At 46.1% G+C, this 27,542-nt stretch overlaps 1 protein-coding gene across 1 annotated transcript in view; it reads right to left on the bottom strand.

Moving 5' to 3' along the window:
* tmem45a (transmembrane protein 45a) overlaps positions 1–27,542 on the bottom strand; it is a 51,225-nt gene that overhangs the window by 19,470 nt on the left and 4,213 nt on the right. The window lies entirely within an intron of this gene.

Genomic DNA, 27,542 nt, shown 5'->3' with positions numbered 1-27,542 from the left:
CTCTCTAGCGACTACAGGTTTTGCCCTAGAAGGCTGAAATTGTGCATGGAGGTGTGTGTGTGTTTGTATGTGTGTTCATGCCAATTGGCTTGGGCGCATGGGACGGGAGTAGCCTATTGCAAAAAGGCTTGTTTTTCTGTGATCATGCATGATGATATTAGGTGTGGCTCAAGCACAGGGGCTAATGGCCTGTAATGCAATGCTGTAAATCTTTCAGAAATACTGTGATAAATTTACAGAGGCACATTCCCCTTTTACCTTGATTGCCCTACTCCTGCTGTGAAAAGATGAGATCAAGCCTCCACTGGTCTAAACTTAAGCATTACATCACGCACAGGAGTGTGTTCTGTATCGTATCGCTCTCGCTCGGCATCGCTCTCTGCACTATCTCACATACGTGCACGCGCACTGAATAAAGACCACAATGTACCTTTAATCCCAATATTTGTCTAACCACACCCCTATCAGCTTACCCATATAAGCAGGGGTGGGGCCACCCATTCTCCTCCTTCTCGCTTTCACCACAAGGAAGAAGTGCCTCGGTAGATCCCCACACTTGACACCATGATGGAAGAAAGGTTTAGGAGCAGCTTGGGAAACAAGGATACGTTGACATCATATCTTTATTTTCTCTCTCACTATTTTCGAGAAAATACGGCGATATTGTCTTCGTACTGGAGTGTCTGGAAGATGATGATCATTCTAAAAACCCTCCACCGGTTTTCGTATTGGGAGCACGCCGCTGCATGCTTCTCAACTGCAGTTCCTTGCTGTGTTTGTTGGGGTGAAACCTGTCAGGCCACAGCTGAACTGTCGGACATGCCGCTGTTGTGAGAAGCGGTGCGTTCCAGGTTGGGTGAGTAGTGTTTGCTGGCGGGCTCCACTTGTCTGTTAGTGCTATGGGGGCTACTTGACAAAGTTTATGGAAACCGGCCCCAGGCTAGGGTCCTTTGTTTAGCCACCTAGGCGACAGAAGGCCTTGGTCTGAAGACCATTATAGTTTTAACTAGTGGGCCGCGACCATTGACACTGGTGATCCCTGTGTGTTCTGGACGAGTGGATTCTCTCTGTCACCGTGTTAAGGCCCCATCTTTCATATCCAAATGAGAGTATTCCTTCACGAGGGGATATGTGCATGTAATGTGCGATAGCGGCAGATTCATGTTCAAAGTCAGCTACACAGGCCAGTTGGTACTGTGCTGATTCCGTCGGATGTGGTAAAGTCACCGTTGTGAAGCGGTGTTGACATCTTGTTTTCTCTTTTCTCTTAAAAAGTGAGGAGAGGTTCAGAACGGCGGCCTGTCTGGGTGAGTGTTATGTCATTGTTTACATGTTCATAGCTTACGGTTAGCCAGTCAGCTGTTAACTGCTGCGTTAGCCTGCTGGATCGCTGCATGGCCTGCTTAGGGCCTACTATTAGCCAGTCAGCTGTTAGCTGCGGGGCTAGCATGTCGTGGTCGCTAGGTAACGTTAGCTTGCTGCTATGGGCCATGGCTGGCGCGGGGTAGCTTGGCTTCTCGCGCGCCGCCGTGAGCTCGCTTCTGATCGCGTGCGTCGTTAGCTCGGCATCTCGCAAGCGGAAGCAGTAGCACCCGAACGGTTGGAGCGGCCGTTAGCTTGATGCTATTCTGTTGAACGTGCTTTGATTTTAACATGTTTTACACTCTTGACCGCGACGTCATCCTTGACAGGGGATGTTTCGTCGACCCTGCCCTGAGCCTGGACGGCAAGGTTGCATCAACGGGGGACTGTAGTACGGGTTGGGGCGGTGACGCTACCCAGTTCGGACAACACAGGAGCGGCTGTGTTCTACGGTGTCTGTGACTGCACTTCGCTGATCTGCGTTCCGGGTAGGTACGGGGTTGACCAGACCTCATAACACGTCTTCTGGTTTTACTTTGCTAGATGTATTGTGGATAACGGTGTTTTTTCCCAAAACGTGTGTTGTTGCAATGCATTTAGGATACGTTGCGGGTTATGTGTGAGCTGTTTTTTGTCACTGGCAGTTAGCTTCTCCGTGCAAATCGGATCTGGTTGTTGTGTGAGAAACATCATGGTGTTTATATGCTCACAACTAAGGTAACTAACCTATGAAGCTATGCTTGGTGACAAGTGAGTAAAAGAATGTTCTTTCTCAGACTGTAATGACAATGAACAGTGTGTTCACACATTAACAGGTTTTCCTGTTTTAACTGGCCGTATTGAGGGTAAAATAGGAGGATTGTGTTTCCCCCCCGGTTCCCTGGGGACTTTTTCATCCTCCTATCAGACATGTTGTGCATTAATTGTGTCTTTTGTGTGGTAGGGATACGATGTAACTCTTAGCTTGATTGCTGAGGTTGTGCTAAATCTGCTGGAGAAACTTATTTCCTAAAGGGAAATTGGTTTGGTTGCTGTCATGTGTGCTTAGCAAGGCCTGTGGTCGATACTAATCAAGAATGATGTATTCTCTCATTGTGAAAAAAACGGCGTTCCTCTGTTGAGTGTTTTTGCCATTTTTTGTAGGTGATGATGGGTTGTGTGTGTCATGTGACCTACAACTGGGTTGTACTGGCCACAGAAGCACATGTGTATGTTGGACCGGGGTTCTTAGAGCCCTCTCTATTCTGTGTTTTTCCTTAGTAAAAATCAGATAGCAGGTTAGCTCATGCGCTGTGTGGAGCTGTGAAACGCTTCATAGAGCTGACTATGACTGTGTCATATTCTCTTTTTGTCGTTACATCGTATCATGGGTGTGGGGTCGTAAAGGGGTGAACTGGTAACCTTTCCTCTCCTCATTGTTCTGTCGGTCAGGGGTACACCCCCTGTCCTTCAAGGTTCCCGTCACGTGGCGGTTCGGCGGGGGGGGGGGGGGGGAGGGAGTTCCTGGTCCCACGGCCTGGTATATTGGGCGTGTGCACCGCAGGAATTCCCCCGCCATAGAGTACGTCACCGTGCGCGTCTCTGTTGGTAGGACTTCCGTGTGCTGTTCAGGTCCATGTGATGGATCTGTTTTCAGGGGGGGTGGTCAGGGCTCCTCCTCACCAAGCGCCTATTCAGGCCTTCTGTGAGTTCGGACTCCTTCTTCCATGTGAGGAAGCCTCCATCAGAGTACAGAGCCTTCCTCCTCAGATTGTCAAAGTGAGTGGACCCTCTAGAAGGGTCCTTTTCTATTGTATGTATATTCGATTCAATTCGTTTATTGAGTGTGTATGGGTTCAGTGCCTCTTCCCCGGAGGCCCTGTAACCAGTTTTTTACATGGCTCAAGGTGCAATATATTCTTTTCAATCTGTACAGCTCGCGTGGGAAGTCTCTCTGGGGATCCCCGTCTCTTTCCTATGGGAGGGTGGTGGGATGTAAAAATGTGAACATGTTTTACCCCGGCTGTGTAGACTGGGATACATACTGTTGATGCTTCCTTCTTTCTATTCCAGAAGTGTTGGAGTTAGGGAGTGTCACACCCCTCTTGTCGTTCCCCTGGGCGCCTTGGGGATTCAATGACAGGTCTAATTAGCCTGTTCATTGATGGGGGTGTGTCCCGACGCACGTATAGTGCTAGCTCGCTGTAAACAGGCGATTGACTGGCACGCCTTGGTTGCTTGTGGTTGAAACAGCGTTTTTATAAAGCAACTGAGATGGGGGTTTTTCCTCTTCCGACGACCACATCCCATGACCTGGGTGGGTTGTCGACGGATTCTCGTTCATGTCTGGGGGATGATGACGGGATGGATCTGAACATATGTGGTGGGGTCTCACGCCCTTGGGGTGGGCCACCAGGCGCGGTTCGTCCGAACGTCTGGGTGGCGCCTTCTTTTCATGTTAAGATCAACACGCATATCTGCCCTTCTCCTGGAGTAGGCATGTCGGCGTGGTTAGGGCACGGGACTGGTTCTGGTCACGCTGGTCCAGATCAGTTGAACCCGTTGTCCGCCGGGGATGCAGATCTGCTGTTCTGGTACCCTGAGGGACTTGGGCTTTTTTCAGGGGGAAAAATGCCAGGTCGGTCTGGGTGTCACAGGGTTAAGCGCTATGGAGACCCTGGTTGGGTATGTTTTTACTCAGCACTGTCGTCATGGCTTACAGCCATGCCATTCTGTACGCGCTCGATCTCGTCGGATCTCGGCCGCTACACAGGTTGGTCCTGGTTAGTACTTGGTTGGGAGACCGCCGGGGAATACCAGGTACGGTGTGCTTAGGGGCTGGTTCTCCATTATTTTTCGCTCCTCTCTCACGCATGGCGAAGAGGGGCCTGTGGGGGTGGTTTTTTGACCTCCTCTGGTGACCCTGTGCTTCCCGTACCGCCAGGCCCGGTCCGAAGTGATGTTTGCGACCCGTAGGCCTGGGTTAACCCTTTTTGGAAACTGAAACACTTGTACTGCGGTATAGCCGGTGTATACCCGCAGGTGTGTTTTGGAGTTTTTTCTTGAGGGGTTATAGGAACAACCACCGCATTGGGTAACACCGAGGTGGTTGATTCCCTGGTGTGTTGGAGCAGTGTCAACTCCCGGGTTCACCGTTTGAGGGTGCCCCTGCACGTTCATGACGTCTGCCAATCGTGTCAGCCTTCTCTGCCTCGACCCCTCTGGGTGGGGGTTTTTAAATGGAGGCTTGGTCATGCAACACCGCCAGCTTACGCTCCTTCCGCCGGGGCGGCTGTGTTCAGCTGTCCCCTCTGGCGCCTGTCTCGTCCGCAGTCTCCAGGCTAGGGTTAACAGCCTGTTGCCTGTTTTTTTTTTTTTTTTTTTCCCCGGTGCGCTGCCTGCTTCCGTTGGTTAACCTTTTTTGTGTGCTTACGGCCATGCTGACTGCCTGTTCTGCAGGGTCAGTGTGCCAGGCGGTGTACTATTGGGGGGACGGGGCCCGCTCGGCTTACGGCCATACCAACCTGAACACGCCCGATCTCGTCCGATCTCGGAGGCTAAGCAGGTTCTGGCCTGGTTAGTACTTGGATGGGTTTCCGCCTGGGAATACCAGGTGCAGTAACTGAGGGGCCTTTGTCCGAATACGCTGGCGATGTGGGGGGCGGGGCACTACGTGCCCACCTGGTGGGGTCTTGATGCTGGCATCATGGACTTCTCCGGGCCCCCATTCTAGGGAGTCCAGTCCTTTTGGTGGGTCTGGGTCTTCCTTCGTGCTCCGCTGCTACGGCCTTGCCACGGGGTTGGGTTTGCCCTTGACCCCGTGATTCTGGGGGCAGTAACGAGGTTGTTCCTCCGTTCGTTCCCGGGTGGCATGCGGGTTGTGCGTGTGTGTAGTCGTGGGGTCAAGCCACGGTCTGCTCACCCTGTGCGTTGAGTTGCTTGAGTGCCTCTTCGCACGGTCGGGTCCGTCGCCCTCCCGTGAAGCCCCTAATAGGGGGGGTGCCCGCCATTAGGGTGGGTCGGGGGGGCTCGGCCCTCCCTGTTCTGATGGTTTGTGGGGGGCTGTCAGCGGGGTGTATTTGTCGGCCGTTGGCTCTCGCTCGGCCTCCCTTGTGCAGAGAGCGATGCCGAGCGAGAGCGATACGATACAGAACGTTAGGTTATGACTATAACCAAGTTCTGTTAGTATAGCGACGCTCGGCATCCGACGCCGCTGCAGCCTTTGACCTCGCCTTGTGGCGAAAGCTTGGGAAGGAGGAGAGTGGGTGGCCCCACCCCTGCTTATATGGGTAAGCTGATAGGGGTGTGGTCAGACAAATATTGGGATTAAAGGTACATTGTGGTCTTTATTCAGTGCGCGTGCACGTATGCGAGATAGTGCAGAGAGCGATGCCGAGCGTCGCTATACTAACAGAACTTGGTTATAGTCATAACCTAACGTTATAGAAATTAGATCATGCCTAGGGGTGGTTGTTAGGCCCGACGCGCAGCGGAGGGTCGTTAGACCCCCCTAGGCACGATCTAATTCCTATAACACACGACTACAAGTGGTGTAATGTCTTTTATACAATGGCCGAATTCACCCAACCTTATTGCTATAGAATAAACACACAGTAATTGAAGCATAATGGAGATGTATTCACAAAACCATCCACAGAGAAAGTAGATCCAATAGTGGATCCACTAGTAGACACTAGAGGGAGCTCCACAAACCATGTTAAACCCAGATAGACAGTACTGCTACATCTATACATTTATGACATACCAGATTTACAAATACAGTACTGTTTTTGTAGGGTGATTATAGTTTATTTACATTGAGGTTCTGGGGTCATGTGGAGTGTGTTATACGAAATACCCCCCCCCCCCCTCCACCCACCTACCAATCTCCTACCTACCAACCTCCTCCAATGTACAGTTTCTTCGTCAAATGTATATACTCTCTTTTTTAGACTCTTCTTGTATCACAAACAGTACTGTATTTGTAAATCTGGTATGTCATAAATGTATAGATGTAGCAGTACTGTCTATCTGTATGTCATGTATGTCATATATGTTATGATGCATTGAAAATGGGGGACCCTGATGTAAACAAGACGAAAGCCTTTCTCTGGTCTGCATCCCCTTAACTGGTTCTGTGCCAAAAACGAGTATACTCGTTATTGCCCGCCAATCTAATAACGGCAACAACGAGTTTACTCGTTTTTATGATCGTTATTTCCTTTATTCACTATTGGCATTCATAATTCATCCAGCAAGGCTCCGGGAGCCAGCTGGACTCTGTCTGATATTGCAACGCCTCAATACTGCCGCCTGGTGGATTTCGGGCGAGTTGCACTCCACTCTAAACCGGATGTGGCACTCTGTGCATCAGGAAAATTTTTCTGGCAGAGCTATCTTGTTACGTGGATCCAGACAAACACTTGAGTGGCATTGAATCGCTTACGAGACGCAAGAATCAATATGCTTTCGGCGTTTATTGCGTCGTACAAGCGGAAAATAGATCTAGCAGATCGAAATCAAATAATTGGAATATTTTTTCTCCAGACTCATCGGCCACAGGTAAGAGGAATCTAACGTTAATTCCAGCTCGATTGTGTATTTATTTCATTGCAATCCATCTGATCAACGTATGATGTCGTACTAAAGAAAGCCGTTACTGACAATCAAGGAATCATAAACGACCCCCCCCTTTCCTTCACGCATGATGGAGCATAATGTATAGCGATCATATGCATTTGAATTTTTTAATATAGCGTGTATAGGAACGAAACGGCAATCGATTATGTATAACATGCGTCGGGGCCTATAACTCGCGTTCTAGGAATTACTGCTCTACACTCTAAAAACATACTTATATTCACGACGGTACTAACGCGACAATGTATGAATGGAAAAATATAACGTTCCCACATCCGGAACGATAGATACCCGATGTTGAATGGGCCATAGTAATGTAGATATAGCTATAATATTTAAAAAGTTATAGCCCTGCAAAGAAGGTGAGCGACACCATAGGGTTACAGCACTGGCAGAGAGTGGTATAAGATGGGCAAACTGCGTGGCAGACAATGTGTTAACAATTGTGTGTATTGAGCTGTACTGTATTGTACCCATTCTGCAATCTGTTAATAACATTTTCAATCAATCAGTCAACCAATCAAATAACAACCGGTAACTTCACTGTGCTTCTTAACACATTGACTGCCACGCTTCTATCCATCAATGTATGATCACTGCCACCAGTCTAAGCCTATGGAGATGTTCACCTTCTTTGCAGGGCTATAACTTTTTAAATTGTATTGCTAAATTGACATTACTATGGCCCATTCAACATCGATTAGCTATCGTTCAGGATGTAGGAACGTTATACTTTTTCATTCATAGATTCATACGAAAATACCGTCTAGAATATAAGTATGTTTTTATCGTTTTCTGCAGTAATTCCTAGAACGCTAGTTATAGGCCTAAACGCATAATAGATTAACGATTGCAGTTTATTCGCGATACACGCTATATTAAAAAATCCAACTGAATACGATCCTAAATATTATGACTCATCATGCGCGGATGAAAGGGGGGGGGTTGTTTATAATTTAAATAATAGAATCGGTGGGGCAGTTGACCAAAACCAGTATACCAGACAGTCATTTTACATTACTGAAAAAGGACCTGCTGACGGAAAAAGCACGTTTTCGCTTTAGACACGCCACCATTTCACCTCCCTGAGGAGAGGTAAAATGGCATAATCCATTGGGGATATGACTAAAACTTCATATCACAACACACATACGATTAGGTTCAAAGGCCCCCGCCAAGTGTAATGCCAGTTCAAGTTTTCAATAGAAAAGATGGAACCTCAAGCACCGCTCGCAGCTCCCCGGGCTAAACGCCAGGGGGCAGCGGGTTCAAAGCGCATTACAATAATAATAGGCATCGTCTGGTACCACATCAGACATGGTAACAGAGGAATAATTGAACGTCTGTTGAACAGAACCCACTGGTTTCACTCTGGCTTTTTTATTACAAAAAACCAACGTAAACAACAACAAACATCATATGTACAGTGCAAAGAATAGAGGAATTATGTACAACGTGGGCGAGAGGGGGGAACGCTTTCCAGCGTCCCACTACCACAGTCGCACCCAACAACAAAAACAATACGTACATAAAACCACCCAGGGCAACGGGGAAACCCGTTACCACCTTCTATTCACCTCCTTCGTGTCGTGGCCCATCCACGGTTCCCCCGAAGGGCGAACCAGTAGTCACGGTCTTCCGGGGGACAACAATTGTATCGACAGATTGCAGAATGGGTACAATGCAGTACGCCTCAATACACACAATTGTCAGAGTGATGCTGACCAGGGAAAGACTAGTCTTATTTACCCCAGTGCAGCCCATTTCCAATTTTACCATATATATATATATACATATATAAATACATGTCTAACACAACACGGGGGGGGAAACCCATTGTCTGGCACCACATCAGAAATGGCAAATGGTTTTCAAACTACCATATATATATATTATATATACATATGCCCAAAACCATAATCCGCCGTTGTCACGTACATAACACGAGTGGGAAGTGTGGACACACGGCATGGCCCTGCGGCGCCTCACCTTGTTCAAAAACAGGTGACACAAGGCGCGAGTCGCATGATATAGTGATTGAAAATCGCATCAACAGATTGCAGAATGGGTACAAAGCAGCACGCCTCAATACACACAATTGTTAGGGGGATGCAGACCAAGGAAAATACATTACAGTCTTATTTACCCCAGCGTACCTCATTCACACGATACCATACATATATGTCCAAAAAACACAATTCCCTGTCGTCGTGCTATTACATAACACGAGTGGGGAGTGTGGACCTACGAGACACATTTCAATATGAATATGTGACAGTGACGGTATATGCCCTAAACGGCCCCTGACACTAGTCCCCCATCATGAAACACGAGTGGGGAATGTGGACACACCGTATGGCCCTGCTGAACAACTGAACAACCTAGTACCAGACACAGTCAGAAATCATACCAAGTATATTCTCATGGGGGATAAGACTAAAACGTCATATCCAACACACACAATCAAGCCACTGTCTGGCACCACATCAGACATGGCAAACGGTTTTCAATCTGCCATATATATATATATAAATATATATACATATGTCTAAAAACCACAACTCCCCGTCATCGTGCTATTACATAACACGAGTGAGGAGTGTGGACATACGAGACACATTTCAATATGTATATGTGACAGTGACGGTATATGGCCTAAATGGCCCCTCATACATTTTCCGCCTCAACCACGATGATGACGATACAGAAAATTACAGAAAAATTAGAAATGGATGGCAAAATGTATTGTCAGTATTTTAGAGACCCCCCAAAAATTCTGGGCTGATGTCTCATATAGGGGAGCCATGGCTCCCCCAGCTCCCCCATGGTTCGCACCCTGCATCTATCCCTGGTTTGAATTTGTTGTTGTGTGTTATCCATCTCAGTATCTTGCATTCTTTTTCTAGTTTGTATTTCTTTACTCAAGTTTCTCAAGTTTCAAGTTTCTTGATTAGTTGTCATACAGAAGTACAGAATACTTTTATACAAAATGCTTCTTTCTGTTACGCTCCAGAGACTGTGCTAGACAAAAATAGATAAGTATAAAATAAAATAAGTATATCTAGTATAAAATAGAAGTCAAGTACGTAGACACAAGTGTTCAGTATGTACATATGTACAATGTTCAATGCAGAGTAGAAGTAACTGAGTTACCATACAATATACTATACAATATACTAATATCCAATATACTATACAGTGCAAAGTAGAAATGGGATGAGGTATAATTTAGGTACAATTTACAGTAAGGTGTAAAGAGGTATGGTTGTAGTGCAAATTCTTTACCAAATTCTTTATGTAGACACCTGAATATGTCTAACAATAATTCAATGTGTCTAACTCTAATTCCTTGTACTCTACTGTGTTCATGATAACGTTGTGTACCTCGCTGACCAGTCTTGATTCTCCATCTCCTTTTTTTTTGATCCACTTTTTCTCCCATTTTTCTATATTTTCTCCCATCCCAATTTCGTATCATCCAATTCAACCCTCCCCTGTCACGAACGCTGTTTCTTGCCTCCCACAAGCCGGCTGCAATGTGGACTAAATCATACATAGCACAAGTCCCCTCCGGTACTTGAGGTAACAGCAGTCGCATCTTTTCACCTGCGCAGCTCGATCTCTCAGAGTGTCGAGGAGTAACGCGTGGGAGGCTCACGCTGCCCCCGACACTTCCTGATTCTACTGCGCAGGCGCACCAACCGACTTGTAGGAGTCGCTTGTTCACAACGTTCGATCCCCACCCTTCAGTTTTCCCTCCCCGTAATACGGCCAATGTGTATTACTGCGGACGACCAGCTAAACTGAAAACAATGTGGAGAGCTGGATTCGAACACGCGAATCCTAGCGTCTCCACACTGGTGGTGAGTGCCTTGCCCACTACACCACCTAGCCGCCCTTGATTCTCCATCTCCTAATATTGACATTTAGTAATGGGACATGGCACTGGACTGCCGCCAGGGGGAGCTGGTGCGACGTTGGGCTGGTGACGGCAGGTGAGGAAGAGGCTGGCGGAAGGAGGGGCTCAGACAACGAGATGTTCTCTTCGTCGTTTTCCATTGAAGCAAGCAGACGTGTGGAGCAGGAGCTCCCGATACTAAAGACACGCGAAATACGACTCCTGCCACGGTGCGTATGCGACAGTTTAGCTTCCCAGTATAGTGCTTAGGGTACGTTTGAACCAAGAAGAAGACGTTCTACTGCCAAAGTGTGCTGTGGATATTCCACGCGCTGCGTTTAGTAAAGTATAGGCGGAAGGCTAGGGGGTCGCACTGACCCAAAGCTTAGCTTCAAGTATAGGCCTAGTAGCACAGTTAGCTCGCACGTCGCTCTACCGTCTCCCAGCCCCGCAGCGGACACCGCAACAGACGTCGCCGGACCGCACCTGCCTCCAGCATTCTCCTAGACGACAGCCAGTCCAGCTCTTGCCTGCCTAAACGTCAGCTCAGCCCGCCCCTTGCTATCACAGGTGACAACTAGTGCACTGCAACCTTGCCCAGGCCCGACGGGGCCCGGCCCGGCGGGTTCGGGCTGGGTAGGGCTTTTTTTTAAATAAATAATTCGGGCTCGGCCGGGCCCGGGCACCGGCGTTTTTTATTTTTTTAATTTTTTTATTGCGTTTTTTTTTCTTCATATAACTAGGGTTATAGGATAACCTTCGTTTTTAAGATTAGTTTTCTCTTTTGCGCCAGAGAAACATTTGGATGTAATTACCGCAGCGCGCAGGGAGAACTCAGGGGACAAGTTCAACTCGATTGGTTGTGTTGGAATATAGCCAGTTGGCGAACGTTTTAATTTGTTCTTGGGATGTATGTAGCTGGTTGGCGAAGTTTTGTTAATGGTGTTCAACTCGTTGCTGACGTCGTGGTGAGTGATGTTTATTATTTGCTGGGTCGCTACCTGTTTTGTTGTGCTTTTCATAATGTTGCTCTGCTCGAAATCTGATTTCAGAGTAGGCTATTGTGTGTCGTGTGTGTGTGTGTGTGTCAAAGAAGATTCTATAGCCTTCAATACGTTTTACGAGGCTGATGTGTGAGTCAGTCTATAAGCGAGCACTGGGAGAGACGGCATTCTAATAAGACCGAAACAGGCTATGTAAATGCTTCTTAGTTTTGTTTATTTATTACGTTCATATAAAACCGTGTTTCGAATATTTAAAACAAATACAAAAAAAAATTATATTTTAATAATAATAATAATTATTTTTTTCTGGTTTTCACACGGGCTAGGGCTTAAAATATTATTTACAGTCGGGCTTATTTTCGGGTAGGGCCTGAAGTTCACGGGCTCGGGCAGGGCTCAGGCTTTATTTCAAGGCCCTTGCAGACCACTAGTGACAAACACGAGACCGTTCGATGGCCATCTCGCGGCACGGACATTCGGTGCGGGAGCAGGCCAGCACTCGGTTGGTACATTCAAGCCAGGTACTGTTAGAGCGCTCCGAGCGCTGGAACTTTATCAGCGAACATTCTCCTTTTCGAGAGCATGCCCTCTAAGGGCGAAGAGAATAAATACATTGAACTGGCATGTGCACCAGTGACTAGGGGCGCCCCGACGTTTGTTGTTTTGGGTAATGCCGGCTTAGATAGGATTTTTGTTTCAACTGTGGGCCCACTGTATTTTCTGGTGTGTTGTGTTGTGTGGGTTAAGTTGTGCAGACCGCACGTGCGTATAATAATAATCATTCCCATTGAGTAGCTTGTGGAGCTCGCCAGTACCCTCTCTCTCTCTCCCTGCGGACGAGTGAAAAGTATATTAACCCTTCTACACGTGTAAGATCTAAGTGCCATGCATTGTGCCTTGTATTGATTGCATAACCAAACTTATATAAAAGGAGAGGCGTACAAATGGGATCAATGTGTGTGTGTCCATTAATGTGCATTACTGTTTAACCCCTTCCTTTCGATTAATGTGCATTACTGCTTAACCCCTTCCTATCCACGGCCTATGCAGTGGCGGCCGGTGTGAACTACATTTGGGTGGGCGCGGGGGGGGGTGAAGGGGGGGGGGGGGGCAAGCGGACAGCTGACCAAGCGAATACTGACTCGAGTCTCGACATAATGTTACCCCGTTTACAATGTTAAGTCGAGTTCATTCATACTACACTAGTACACGTATGATCAATCCAATAATGAACACATATATCTTGTCATTTTAAACAAGTTACCATTCATTCATTCATCCATTATGCATCACCAGCGGCGAAATTAAATGTTATAGTTCAACAACAACACGCTGTGTTGAGAGAGAGAGAGCGAGAGAGAGAGAGAGCGAGAGAGAGAGAGCGAGAGAGAGAGAGAGAGAGAGAGAGAGAGAGAGAGAGAGAGAGAGAGAGAGAGAGACCGCATTAACTCACTTTGTTTAGTTGAAACGTGGTCCAGGAGGGCTTGATAAAGTGTATATGTCCACTGTCCCACAGTCCCAGACAGACTGTTGATGTATATCCACTGTCCAGACTGCATCCAGCTAGCCAAATAGCTTCTTGTTAGCCACCACAACACAAGTACTGTGATGATGAGCTGTGTCTTTGCCCATTTCCGCATCGAACAGCCTGCAAACTACCTGGCGTTCTATCGCCCTGCTCTAAGACAAACTCTAACCTTAACCAACTTTGAAAGAGTGCCTAAGCTTAACCGTCGAAAGAACTTGCCGTCACGCTCTAAGACAAACCTTAACCAACTTCGAAGAGTAACTACCTAATCAGTGTAGAAACTGACGTCGGCCAATCAGAGAGCGTCTCCGAGAAATGCGGCTAGAGCATCTCCGAGAAATGCGGCTACGGAAAGTATAGACGCTGCTTGCTTAGATGATATAGATCGCTTGAAAACGCGCCCGGCTTCCATCATATTACATCATATTTCAACGCACAGTGCGTTACGTGCGTTGACCTATTTGATTGGCTGCGAGGATACAGCGATGAAACCAGTGCACGCCCTGCTGTGCGCGATATGTCTCGCCCTGGCCTGAGAGGTAGTTACTAGTCACTTCCTGTGAATGAAAAACTATTATTTATATTTGATATATTAACGTTATATTGTGCATTGGAAACACAAACATACTTAAAATGAGTAAATATTATTCATTTTAAACATGTTTATTTTATTTCTAGGGCTAAAAAAAAATTAAATAAAAAATATATTTTCTTCTTCTTCTCTCTTTTAACCAGGGAGGGCGGTGCTCTAGCGCCCACTATCAGCCGGCCGCCACTGGGCCTATGTATCATTGGGGCAGGTGTTCTGGACAGGTCTCCGTTCGTCAACAAGGAAAGGTACTGCTTTGGGGAGAAATTATATCATCTATCACTACTGCCACCGGGTGTGGGAGGGTGTGGGAAGTATTAGGGGAAGTGTGGGTGTTTGGGGAATTACTGTAAGTCGCCCTGGAGGGCAAGAAGGACCAGCGCAGCACCCCTAGGTTAGTCTCTTCCCAGAAGCAGTCGCATTTTTTATCTCCTCTCCCTCCTCCAGAGAAACACATCAAGGCCTCTCTCTTATCGGTTTGGAGACGTCCGTACCAGCCCTTACAGCTTGTTTCACCGGAGCCTGGATCTGCACTCACTGGAGACGCTCGGACGTTTTTGACCTTTTTCTTCTTTCTTTTTTACAACAGAATCCTCAACTCGACTCGACTTTTGACCGTAATATGGATCTAATAAGCTGGGCTTTTACAGCGATTGATCGCATATTCTCTACAAGGAGGCAGAATGCGGATGACCCATTATGCCCTCTTGGGAGCTATCAGGCGGGATACACCATAAATTCATACGGGACCTGGCTCGCGATATGCTTTTTCCCGCTGGAGATAAACGACGTTGAGGACGTATATCTTCTAATTGTCATGCTGCTCGGCCTGGGCTCCGTCAGCTGTTGGATCTGGTACTGCCTGAATCTAATTCGGAAGAAGTTGATTCCCCTGGCCAGGGATTTGGCCGGGATCAAGGAAAACCAAATGGAACTGTTTAAAAAGATCGCTGACCTAAGTACCCTGCGCGGTGATGAACAATTGAGCTCCAAGACCATGTTGGAAAGGGGCGAACTCTACCATGTAGACGAACAGTCGTGCTTGAAGACAATTCTTGAGAGACTTGCTTCTAACCATACAGAGGAACTGTCGCGGTCACAGGCCATTCTCGACATCACGTCGGAAATTAGGGACGTGAAAATTAAGATGCCACCGTACCGTGCTAATAGGGGATACGATGATGGTGACGATGATTAGACAAAATTGACCTGATTCTGACCATATGCGGCATTATCTGCCTCGCTGCATGAAGTATCACCCCCCCCCCCCTCCCCCCTCCCACACCCCCCTTATCCCTTTCTGCTGTGGAACAGACCAAGGCCAGGGTCAACGCGGAGGAGTGACTCTCCAGCGAGGTGATTCTGGGAAGGAGGAGACGAACTGTACTGTCTGGAAGCGATAAGATTGACGAGGCCCCCCCCCCCCCCCCCCCCCCCCATCCACCCCTGTCCTCGTGAGTTAACTGGCGCCATATGCTGTTGGCCGGCTACCTCTGATGCGCGTCGGTGGGGGCCCCTTAGACTGCTTCACTACCAAATTCCTGTACCCGAGTCTCCCCTGCCCCCCCCCCTCCCTCCACTCCGTCCTCCCTCCAGTTCACCAGGCGCGATCCATCTTGTTTCTACACGGTGTGAATGCAGCCGACTATCGCGCATACAGTGTCTCAGGCCTCCTGTAATGATGACATGTGTCAACAAATGTACATGTCTGTTGAATTTATGCTGTGCCATTGTTACTGTAAAAATGTAATGATTGTGTTGTTGTTAATATTATTAATGAGACGTTGAGCTGTATGTGTGTGTCACGAATTTCCCCAAGGGGATTAATAAAGGAATATCTTATCTTATCTTATCTTATCTTAAACCCTAGGCCCCATCCGCTCCCTCTGCTAAATCCCAATTCTAATACCCCTACACTACAGTCAGGGACTCAGCCGGACCCAGATCTGCTGTGTTCCCACTACCTGGTGACAGTGCACATCTACTCTCATAAAGTAGGGATAATACACCCTTCTACATTTACTATTGTGTTCCATATATTTATAGTGAATTTGGTAATTGGGTCTAATAGTTGTTCCTGTCTTCTGAACAGCTCCCTATCTCCTATTAGTGCCTGCACTTTGAATCCCTCTCTTTTGGTTTCTATGTCTTTCCATTTGGCTTCATAATTCATATTGCACCAGCATGCTACTGTTCTAAGCTGTGCTGCATAATAATAGTCTTCTAAACTGGGTACTGCCATTCCTCCTTTCTCCTTTGGTAGTTGTAGAGTCACATATCTGATCGTTGGCTTTTTCCCCCCCCAAATGAATCTTGATATCTGTCTGTCCCATTCGCGTGTACACTTTCGGCAACCAACATGCGCTTCCGCGTTTCTCTGATTGGCCGAGCGCGGCTCCCCCTTAAGCTCCAGGAGAGAGGAGAGAGGCTGAAAACCCGCAGTTCTTGCCCGACTGATGGGAGCCGAATCCCGGATCCGATTTTTCTGATGAATACCCCCAAAACATGGAGGTCCCGAACGCATGGAAGTATTGATTGCGCCGTAACGAATCATTAAAAAAATATACCGTTAACTGGAATATGTTGTGCCTTTACACATATTTTGGATTATGTAATTGGTTTGTCATGACAAACTAATAAAAAAATCGCGATTTACCCGGTGGCTACAACAACACATGTAGTCACGGCTTAGTATTCCTGCCTCTGAGGAGCGCGTTGCGGCTCATGCGCATGTGCGCGCTCGGCCAATCAGAGCAATTCAGAGCAACGCGGAAGGGCATGTTGGTTGCCTAAAGTGTTCACGCGTCCCATTCTCTGAATTGTTTTTGTGGTATTAATATAGGTAAAGACTGAAATAGGTATAATTACTAGGGATGTCTCAATCACATTTTTTTGCTCCCGATCCGATCCCGATCATGTGATTTTGAGTATCTACCGATACCGATCTTTCCCGATCCGATCTTTCACATTAGTAACCGATTAAAAAAAAGAATAATTTAAATACCTTTTTTTTCTATTTTTCTCCCATCCCAATTTCGCCTCACCAATTCGTCCTTCAATTCTCCCCTCCCCTGTCTCGAACGTTGCTAGACTATGCCTCCCACTGGTCGGCTGCAGTGAGGACCAAGCCTTGCATCACGTGTCCCCTCCGGTACACGAGGAGGCAGCTGTCGCATCTTTTCACCTGAACAGCGCAATCTCTCAGTGGCAAGGAGTAACGGGTGGGAGGCTCACGCTGCCCCAGATACTTCCTGATTCTGCTGTACAGGCGCACCAACCGACCTGTAGGAGTCGCTGTCCACAACGTCCAATCCCCACCCACTGGCTTTCCCACCCCTAACACTGCCAATTGTGTTAGTATGAACGACCAGCCAAGCCAGTAGCAACGCCGAGAGCTGGGCTCGAACCCAGCATCTCCTGCGTTGGTGGCGAGCGCCTTGCCCACTGCGCCACCTAGCCGCCTTATTTTGTATTTTTCTTTGATCTCTATCGTTGGAGTGTAGTTCAGTGCTAAAGTCTGTGTCTTCGTCACGATAAGTCTATACCCTGAGTAATATCCATATTCTGTCAGTAAATCCATCAGTATCGGGAAACTTGTGTCTGGTTGTCTCATATATACTATCACGTCGTCTGCGAACAGTCCCAATTTATGTTCTGTTCCCCTTATCTCCACCCCTTTGATGTCTTTGGTCTGTCTAATTAGTTGAGCCAGTGGTTCGATGAATACATCAAAGAGCGTAGGCGAAAGACAATAATCCTGTCTGGTAGCTCTCTCTAGTTTAATCCGGTCCGTCAGACTGCCAATCCTTGCCGTCGGTTCTTGATATAATGCCCTAATTGTTTTCATAAAGTTTTTGTCTAATCCAAATTTCTCCAATACTTTATATAGAAATACCCAGCTCACACTGTCGAATGCTTTTTCTGCGTCTAGGCTAACTAATACTGCGCTTCCTCCTTCTTTTTGTATCTCCTCTACTATCTGCACTGTCTTCCTTATGTTATCCTGTGTTTGACTTCCTTGTGATGAATGAATCCGGTCTGGTCTTCGTCTATAATATCTGGCATAAATGTCTCAAATCTTTTGGATATTGTCTATGTATACATCTTGTAATCCACATTAAGTTTGGACACTGGTCTGAAACTGCTACATAGTTCTATATCTTTTCCTTCTTTTGGAATTGTAGTAATTATGGCTTCTTTCCATGCGGGTGGCATTATGCCTTCTTTCATCGTGTGTCTGAATGCTGCTTCTAATATGGGGCTCAGTTCCTGTCTAAATGTTTTGTAGAATTCAGAAGGGAATCCGTCACTACCCGGTGATTTACTGTTCTTTGCTTTACTGATCGCATTCCCCACTTCCTGTTCTGTAATCTCTGCATAAAAAATTTCATTCTGTTCCTTCCCTATCGACGGTACGTCTAGTTTTTAAAAAAAAATCTTTATCTCCTTTTCTCCTGCCGCTATCGGTTGTGTGTATAGTGTCTTATAGTATTCTTCGAATGTCCTCTCTATTTCAGCTGGTTCTCTTAGTATCTTGTTAGTGTTCATGTCCCTTATTGTGTGTATTGTGTTTAGTTTTTGTTGTGTCCTGATTTGTCTAGCTAAAAGTCTGGTCGCTCTCGGTCCTCCTTCATAGTATGTCTGTTTCATGTATCTAGCTTTCTTCTCTATTTCTGTCAGCAATTCCTTGTTTATCTTTTCTCTAACATCCTTTACTTCTCTAAGTGTCCTTTGGTTATTTGAGTTTTGGTGTCTTTTCTCTAATTCGTTCAGTTTCTTTACTAAGTTCTATATCTAGGTCGTCCTCGGACGGGCCCTCCATCGGTGCTTCCAGTCATCCCGATCCTCCATGCATCTGGCTAGCTCGCCGGTGCTTTCTGTTCCCACATCTCTCCTGAGTACGTCCACGTAGGTTAACGTGGGACGTCCTCGTGATCGATGCCCGTGTGTTGGTTCCCACAGCACAAGTTTGCTGGTTGGCATCTCATGGTGTCTCTGGCAGTGACCTGCCAGCCTCATTCTCCTAACTGCCACTTTATCGCTCACCTTTAGCACCCCCCCATACAAGTTTGCATTAGTGACATGCTCATCCCTGTTGATGTTGAGCACCACACGCATCATTGTGGTGTAGCACCCATCCAAGGACTTCTGCAGGGTGGGCTTCAAGGTCCAGCATTCACTGCCATACAAAAGGACAGACTCAACTGTTGCATGAAAGAAGTTGAGCTTGATTTGACGGGGGAGGTTGGATTTCCACACACTGGTCATGCCGTTCAGAGCCCTCCACGCAAGTGCCTTCCTCACTTTAAGGTCTTGCTCGGACGTTCTGGTATATCTCTATTCTGGCCTTCTTGAGTAGTGCTGTCTTTTCTATCAATTTTCCTCGTATTACCACCTTCAGTGCATCCCATAACATTTTTGGGTCTACCTCTCCATTGTCATTTTCCTCTCTGTATCTAATTATTAGGGGTGGGACGATACATCAATCCAGATCGATATATCGATCTATTATCAATTATCAAATAGGATCGATGCAACGTAAAAAGATCGATTCATATTTTGAAAATCCCCTCGTGAGCATATCCGCCCGGCTGGCTTGCACTTCCGGCTTCAACATGGACGGTCGCATTTTACGTAGCTCCCGTAACCAACGCAACAGAGCAACAACAAAAAAGTACTTTGCGCATTTTCTACTTTCCCTCCTGTGGATTATGGATTTGTACCTGAATTCACAACTCAAGCAGCAACTCCAGACAGAAGTGGAGGGTAGCGAAAACGTAAAACAGCAGTCCCATTGCGACTTCTATTTGTTAACGGGCTCGGAGAGGAAACATCCAGCCTTCGGAGCCACGACCATCCACACAGTACTTACTGCAAATCCGGAACGAAAGAAATTACCCCCGGCAGGCAAGTGTAATAAGAGATCAATGTTTTTATTATATCTGCTCATGTCGGGTGACATTCATCAGAACCCTGGTCCCGTAATGACACGGAACCAGAGACTACAGTCAAATCTGCTGACCCAAGAAGCAGCAGCCAGCACAACAGATCAACGGCTACCCACACATACTGCGGCTAACGACATGATCAACGGCAACATTCCTCCTCTGCCACCTCTGCAAAAGAACCCACGAGAGGCCACAGCGAGAGGGAAGGAACCGGGGTTCACAACCGAGGCGCCCAGCACGTCGCGGGGACAAAACAGCGAGGCATCGCTCCTCACACCGGCGCCGGAGATCAACAGCATCCACGCAATTGACGCTTCAGCCAGCAGTTGCACCAGCCGACCAGCAAGCGGCGACATACCCTCACAGAAGCCCCAGCGGACTCGGCGAGTGGCTAAAGGGAGAGCGGCGCTGGACATCAAGGTCACCAAGGACCCGACGGTTAGCTTGGCTGGCCCCGCCAAGGCCGCCATGCCAGCTAGTCTACCCGGGCCGAGGCCAGGACAAAAGGCACCCCCCCTCCCCCACAATGGAGTACAATCAGACATATCTGTAATCAACCAGCCCCCCCCCCCACATCGCGGGCTTTCACACAAAGGAATACAGACTCCAGCAAAGGACAAAGCATCACCCCCTCCCCCCCTCCCCACCCACGGCACAAACAGCAACAACGCCCCCCCTCCCCCCACCACAGGACAGGACACAATTGAACAGAGTTACCTCAACTGTGACGACGTCAATCTTATTACAAGCAAAAATGGACTTCACATATTTCATCTAAATACAAATAGCCTGAGACCTAAACTGGCTGAAATCAAACAGTTGTTTTTAAACGGTAAGGCTAACATATTGTGTTTCACAGAAACAAAATTAGACTCATCTGTACAGGATCCAGAGATTGAAATAGAAAACTACTCAATAGTCAGGAGGGATAGGAACCAGTATGGAGGTGGCGTCTGTGTGTATATACACAAGGATACCAAATACATCAACCGTACTGACCTTAACCATGATGAAATTGAAACTGTTTGGATTGAAATCTTATTAGACAGGGCTAAACCAGTACTAGTAGGCACAATCTATAGACCACCAGAACAGAGTGGCTTTTATGACACACTTGATGGGTGTTTAGCTGGGGTGGAGGGGGTAGAAAAAATTCTTATTGGGGACTGGAACACGGATATGCTGCGTAAATCAGCACCCGTCTTCAAGGCCTTCAGTAGATTTTCTGACCTGCACGGTTTCAGCCAGCTAATCACACAACCCACAAGGGTATGCGATTCGACACAAACCACCATTGACCTCATTTTGACCTCTGACAAGTCCATGATCTCCAGTACAGGGGTGATAGCATGCGGGTTAAGTGATCATTATATGATTTTCTGTACCCGCAAAAAGCTAAAACAGAAGGCCGGCTGTCACAAAACAGTCACATCTAGAGACCTCAAAACTTACTCTAGAGAGGCCTTCAACCTAGAACTGGGGAGCTTGGACTGGTCAGATGAGCTCAGTGGTACACAGGTTGAAGAAACATGGCTTGGATTCAAAACCAAATTCACAGCAATACTCAACAACATGGCACCGATAAGAACCACCAGGGTTAAAAATCGCGCTGAGGCATGGATGCACACTGAAATACTGGCCGCTATGAAAACCAGAGACAAAAAATGCTCTGAACTTCATAAAAGTCAGACAAAGCTTTCCAAAAGCTCAAACAGTGAACTCCAAGCCCACGTGGTTGAACTAAAAATCCAAAGAAACAGACTAAGAAATGACGTAAACACCATGATCAGAACCGCAAAAAAAATTTCATCAACGACAAAACTGAGGAAAACAAAAACAAACCCCGCGAACTTTGGAAATTACTCAATAATCAACTAGGCTGCAGTAAAAAACTTAAAACCAGATTCTCAAACATAAACATAAAGACGGACAACACGCTCATCACAGACAAGCTGGATGTAGCCAATTACTTAAACATCTTCTTCACAAACATAGCCACAACACTGGTAAACAAACTACCCTCCCACTCAGGGCATTATGGGGTAGAACACATAGTAGCATACTACAAAAACCTAGGGGTCCACAAAGACGACTTCAAACTTGAAATGGTAACAACCGATGAGGTACTCAAAAAATTGAGCGCCCTCCAACCTAACAAGGCCACTGGCCATGACAACATCCCCTCCAAATTCCTCAGAGACGCAGCAGCCGCCATCACCCCAGTCATCACACACATAATAAACCTCTCTATAAGACAGGGGCACGTCCCCAAGGACTTCAAAATTGCGAGAGTGACCCCTCTACACAAAAAGGGCAGCAAATTAGACCCAGGCAACTACCGCCCTGTTTCTATTCTTACCTCCATCTCGAAAGTCATGGAGAAAATAGTCTACGAACAGGTCGAAAAGTACCTGGCGGAAAAAAACCTAATCTACGAATTCCAATCTGGCTTCAGAACGTCCCACTCCACTGACACATGCCTCCTCTATTTGAACGACCACATCAAACAAGAGGTGGACGCTGGCAAATACTGCGGCATGGTCATGCTGGACCTACAAAAGGCCTTCGACACTGTCAATCACTCCATTCTAATGGACAAGCTAAAAGCAATTGGTTTTGATAGCCTATCAGTGAGCTGGATGCAATCCTACCTGGAGGGGAGAGAACAGATGGTAGAGGTAAACGGTACTCTATCCCCCCCCCTCACAGTGAGCTGTGGTGTTCCACAAGGAAGCATACTAGGACCGCTACTCTTCCTAATATATGCAAATGACATGTCGTCAGCCTGTGACTGCAACTTGTTCCTGTTTGCGGACGACTCAGCCCTGCTGGTCTCTGACAAGAACAAATTGCAGGTTGAAAAAACCCTCAGCACGGAACTAGGCAAAATCTGCATATGGCTCGCTGATAACAAACTATCATTACACATGGGCAAAACAGAGTCCATTCTCTTCGGTTCAAATAACAAACTCAGCAAGACCGACGGATTCTCAGTTACAGTGGGTGACAATATTGTCACAAGGAAAGACGAAATTACCTACCTGGGTTCCATCCTAGAGGCAAATCTTTCCTGTGACAAAATGGCATCCAATGTAATAAAAAAAGTCAACCAACGAACTAGATTCTTGTACCGGATCTCCTCTCTGGTAAACAAGAATACCCTGAAGACTCTGGCAGGAGCACTCATTCAAGGGTACTATGACTATGCGTGCACCTCATGGTACCAAAGCACCTCAAAGGCGCTTAAAACAAAATTACAAACATCACAAAACAAACTGGTCAGACTACTACTTGACCTGAACCCCAGAACCCACCTCACCCCTGCCCACTTTGCCAACCTAGGATGGCTTAGAGTAGACGACAGAGTACAGCAACTTGCAATGGGCCTGGTCTACAAGATACACTATACGACCGGGGTGCCCATGTACATGTCAAAATACTTCCCAAAGGTCAGTGAATACCACAACCACTACACCAGAGGAAGCTCAACAAATCATGTTAAACCCAGATTCGGCTCAAACAAGGGACTAAACACGTTTCGCAATTATGCCACAACAATGTGGAACGCCCTACCCAAAGCTGTAAAGGAATGTGAATCCCTGCCCACATTCAAAACCGCCCTTAAAGAGCACCTACGGGAGGCTGCAATTCTAAACTGGCCACCGTAAATGCCCAAAACCCCCACCACCTCCTAATAGACAGTCTCCTCCCCACCGCATGTATATATTCCCTCCCCGCCGTATGTATATTTCCCTCCCACCCACCCACCCCCTCCTAATGTACAGTCCCCTCCCCATCATATGTATATACTCTGTCAGGATCTAGGGGTAACAGTACTGTATATTTGAATACCGCCTATGTCACAAATGTATCAGTACTAAATACCTATATGTCCCTATGCCATAAATGTCATGTATGTTGTGTATGTCATAAATGTCTATATGAATTGAAAATGGGGGACCCTGATGGAAACAAGACAAACGTCTTTCTCAGGTCTGCATCCACTTAACAATTGTATGTATTGAGCCGTACTGTATTGTACCCATTCTGCAATCTGTTAAATAAAGTTTTCATTCATTCATTCATTCAACAACAGTAGCTCAGCGCAGCTCAGCGTGTGTAGACGTTAGACAGCATTGCTTCAGAGTCCGCCTATTTTGCCCGAAATAAGTGCCTGTTGTTTTTTTCCCCACAAGGGGTCAAATGCATCTAACATGCTTTCCATCCTCGCCATTCCTTTATGCCCACGTCGCGTTAAATACCGAAATTAACGTTGCGTTAGCGTGAGCTAACTAAGCTAAGCTGATAGAGAGAGCAGCAGAGGTCCACTAGGGACTGGGAAGGAGGGGGGGTTACTGCATTCTTGATATAGCCCCACTAACAGGATCTGGCCGGTACTGCACCTTCTGACTCCCAATATGCCTTTTCCAGCCAAAATACAGCGCTGTGATATGATATTAATATTAAAAAAATAAAAAAAATAACCAAAAACAGTGAACAGGAGGTCTATTTGTATTAAAAACAATATATTGTTTTTCATTTAAATGTCTGGAAGAGATCAAAAATTAAAATGTCAAATGATATTTCCATTGCCTTTTTTGTTGTTGATTTAAATGTTACTGATTGTGTTAAATGGGCATATAATATCGTCTCATATCGATCACAGGCACCTGAATCGAATCGTATCGTATCGTGGCAGACTTTGTGATATCGGAAAAATATCGTATCGTTGTCCAAAGAATCGATATCGTATCATATCGTGATGAAACTGGTGATTCCCACCCCTACTAATTATGTCTCCTTTTACTTCGTTAACTAAACCTTTGTTATTTAATAGCCCTACGTTCAGTCTCCAAACTGTATTTCTCCGTCTACTTTTAAGATTTACTGTCAGATATGTTGCGCTATGGTCTGATATGTCTGTTACCCCTATCCTGCACTCCTCTACCCTGTATCTGTCCCCTGTTGTCATGAGAAAGTAGTCTATCCTTGAATACGTTGTGTGTGGGTGTGAATAATGCGTGTATTCTCTGTCTAGTGTGTGTATTTCTCTCCATATATCCGTGATTCCTAATTCTGTCATTTGTATATTCATATATTTGCTAATGTTTGTCCTCCCTTCCCCTTCCATCACTATGATATCAAAGATTTGTTTCAACTAGATATTTCTCACTGTCTGGTGGAGCATACACATTCATTAGTGTTACCATTTGACCTTCCATTTTCCCCTTGACCATTACATACCTCCCCTCTTTATCCCTTATTTCTCTGATCATTTCAAATTTCACTGAGTTCTTAATTAATACTACTGCTACTCCTCTCCTATGGTTCTGTTTAAAAGAACTATAAAACAAATTCTCATACCCGAATCTCTTCAGTTTTTCATGTTCTTGTGATATTAGAGGTGTTTCTTGTAAGAAAAATAACATGCGCCTCTTCTTTCTTAAGTTTCGTCATCACCTTACTCCTTTTGATTGAACTATTCATACCATTAACATTCAACGACATCATTTTGATACCCTTAACTTGCATATTTCCTTTCCAAATGTTTTCCCGTTTTCCCATGTCACATAAAATAATATTTGTGGTTGTAGCCACTGCTATCTCTGCCCGACTTACATATAGAGAACCATAATAAACAACAACATCAACAACATCATTTGGTGCTTCCATGGTGTTAGAGGATCTTAATCGTATCCCTCTTTCCCCCGCTGGCGGGTGGGGAGTAGTGGCTCTCCTAGTGAGAGGGCTCCCCCTAGTGGCGAAATGCGCACTATAGTCCAACTTTGCTCTGTGAGTGACCTCCGAGTTCCCGGTCAAAGCTCTGCATAAGTCATTTTCATGTTCACATTTACTTGTATTGTGTGCCACGTGTAATCCTGTGGTTCTTTCATATCAGTCCAACGTGTGTTTCTCCCAATATGTTTCTTGAATCTCCATGTCCTTTTTTATAACTTTTGGTATAATTATCTCGTATGTACTATACCATTTTCTCATTGCATAAGTCATTTTCATGTTCACATTTACTTGTATTGTGTGTCACGTGTAGTCCTGTGGTTCTTTTATATCAGTCCAACGTGTATTTCTCCCAATATGTTTCTTGAATCTCCATGTCCTTTTTTTTAATAACATTTGTTGTAATTATTTCGTATCTATTATACCATCTTATCTTTGCATAAGTCATTTTCATGTTCACATTTACTCGTATTGTGTGTCACGTGTATTTCTATCTTTCCTTCATATCTGTCCAACGTTTATATTGGGAAGTCTTTCATATTGATATTGTATTGTACTTATCCTTCCTTGGATCACCGTGGCCCCTCTCGTCTCCTCTCCTCTGCGCCCCTTTCCTGTGTCTTTTTGTCGTTCTTCTTAGTTGATCTGCTTTGAATCAGTTCAGATCCCCGTCACCTTCCCGTCCTCCTCTCCTCGTCCTCGCCTCTCGACTCTGGTCCATCTACGCGCCTTCTCCATCCTCTGCATCAGCGTCGGCCTCTCTCCTTCTCCTCCCGGCACCTTCCATCCTCTCCGAGTCATGTCCTTCGCCGCCTCCTGTTGTACACCTTGATGCCCTCTTTCCAATGGACCTTCAGCGTGGTCATTGGTGATTGGAACCTGATTCCTTTCTCTTTCAGATTCTTTTTTATTTCTACATAGCTCCGACGTTTTACTGCCACCTCCGTTGAATAGTCGTGATCAAAGGTTATCCTCTGTCCCTCCACCTCCATCTTCGCCTGCCAGGCTGCTCTGAGAATGTTTTCTTTGACTTCGATTTTCAAGAAATTAACTATAACTGCTCTCGGTGGTCTGTTTGTCTGTGGCTTCGGGGCCTGGGCCCTGTGTGCCCTTTGAATCTCTATCTTGGCAAGGTCTGACATTTTTCTAATTCTTTTCGAATTAGGTTGTCTACATATTTGGTCATCGAGTCTCCTTCTATCCCTTCTCTCAGTCCCCTTATTCGGATATTATTTCACCTTGACCTCCCCTCCAAGTCCGTTAGCTTCTCTCTCATCGTGTTTTGTTGTTCGAGAGTCACCATAGAATTTCTTGTATTTCTGTATTCCATTCCTCTGTTTCGGCCGTTCTTTTTTCTAACGTCTCTATGTCTTTCTCTTGTTCCTGTAACTTTTCATCAATTGTCTCGAGTCTCTTATTTATTTCTTCTCTGAGCTCGTCCTGTCCCTTCTTTAATTCTTCTCTGAGTCTGTCGATGTTATTCTGAATGTTCTGCGTGTTAGCTTGGTTAGCTATTGCGCTAGCTTGCATGCTACAGTAGGCTGTATGCTAGCCTGTAGCTCCTCTACCCAGGTGGGTACTTCTGTTCTGTCGTCTTGCGCCATTTTAGCTTGATTTACCTGCTGCGTCACCTCCTCGTGTCGATTACTGTTCTCCGGTGTTTGTATTTCTTCTGGGGTCGCTTTTATTTCACTTGTTCTCGTGTTCATTCTTCCTTTTCTCTTTTGTCATTGAATTGTCACTTTTAATTTTTTTTAAACCGGAAGTCTTAAAACCGCTTAACATGCAACAGCCCACATGTGGGCCCTCTTGAGGATGATTTTCCCACCAGAATATTCTTCAATACAATATATATATC

Source organism: Notolepis coatsorum (genome assembly GCF_963971535.1).
Source record: "Notolepis coatsorum genome assembly, chromosome: 2".
Taxonomy (NCBI): Eukaryota; Metazoa; Chordata; class Actinopteri; order Aulopiformes; family Paralepididae; genus Notolepis; species Notolepis coatsorum.
This window is presented reverse-complemented; position numbering and strand designations above follow the sequence as displayed.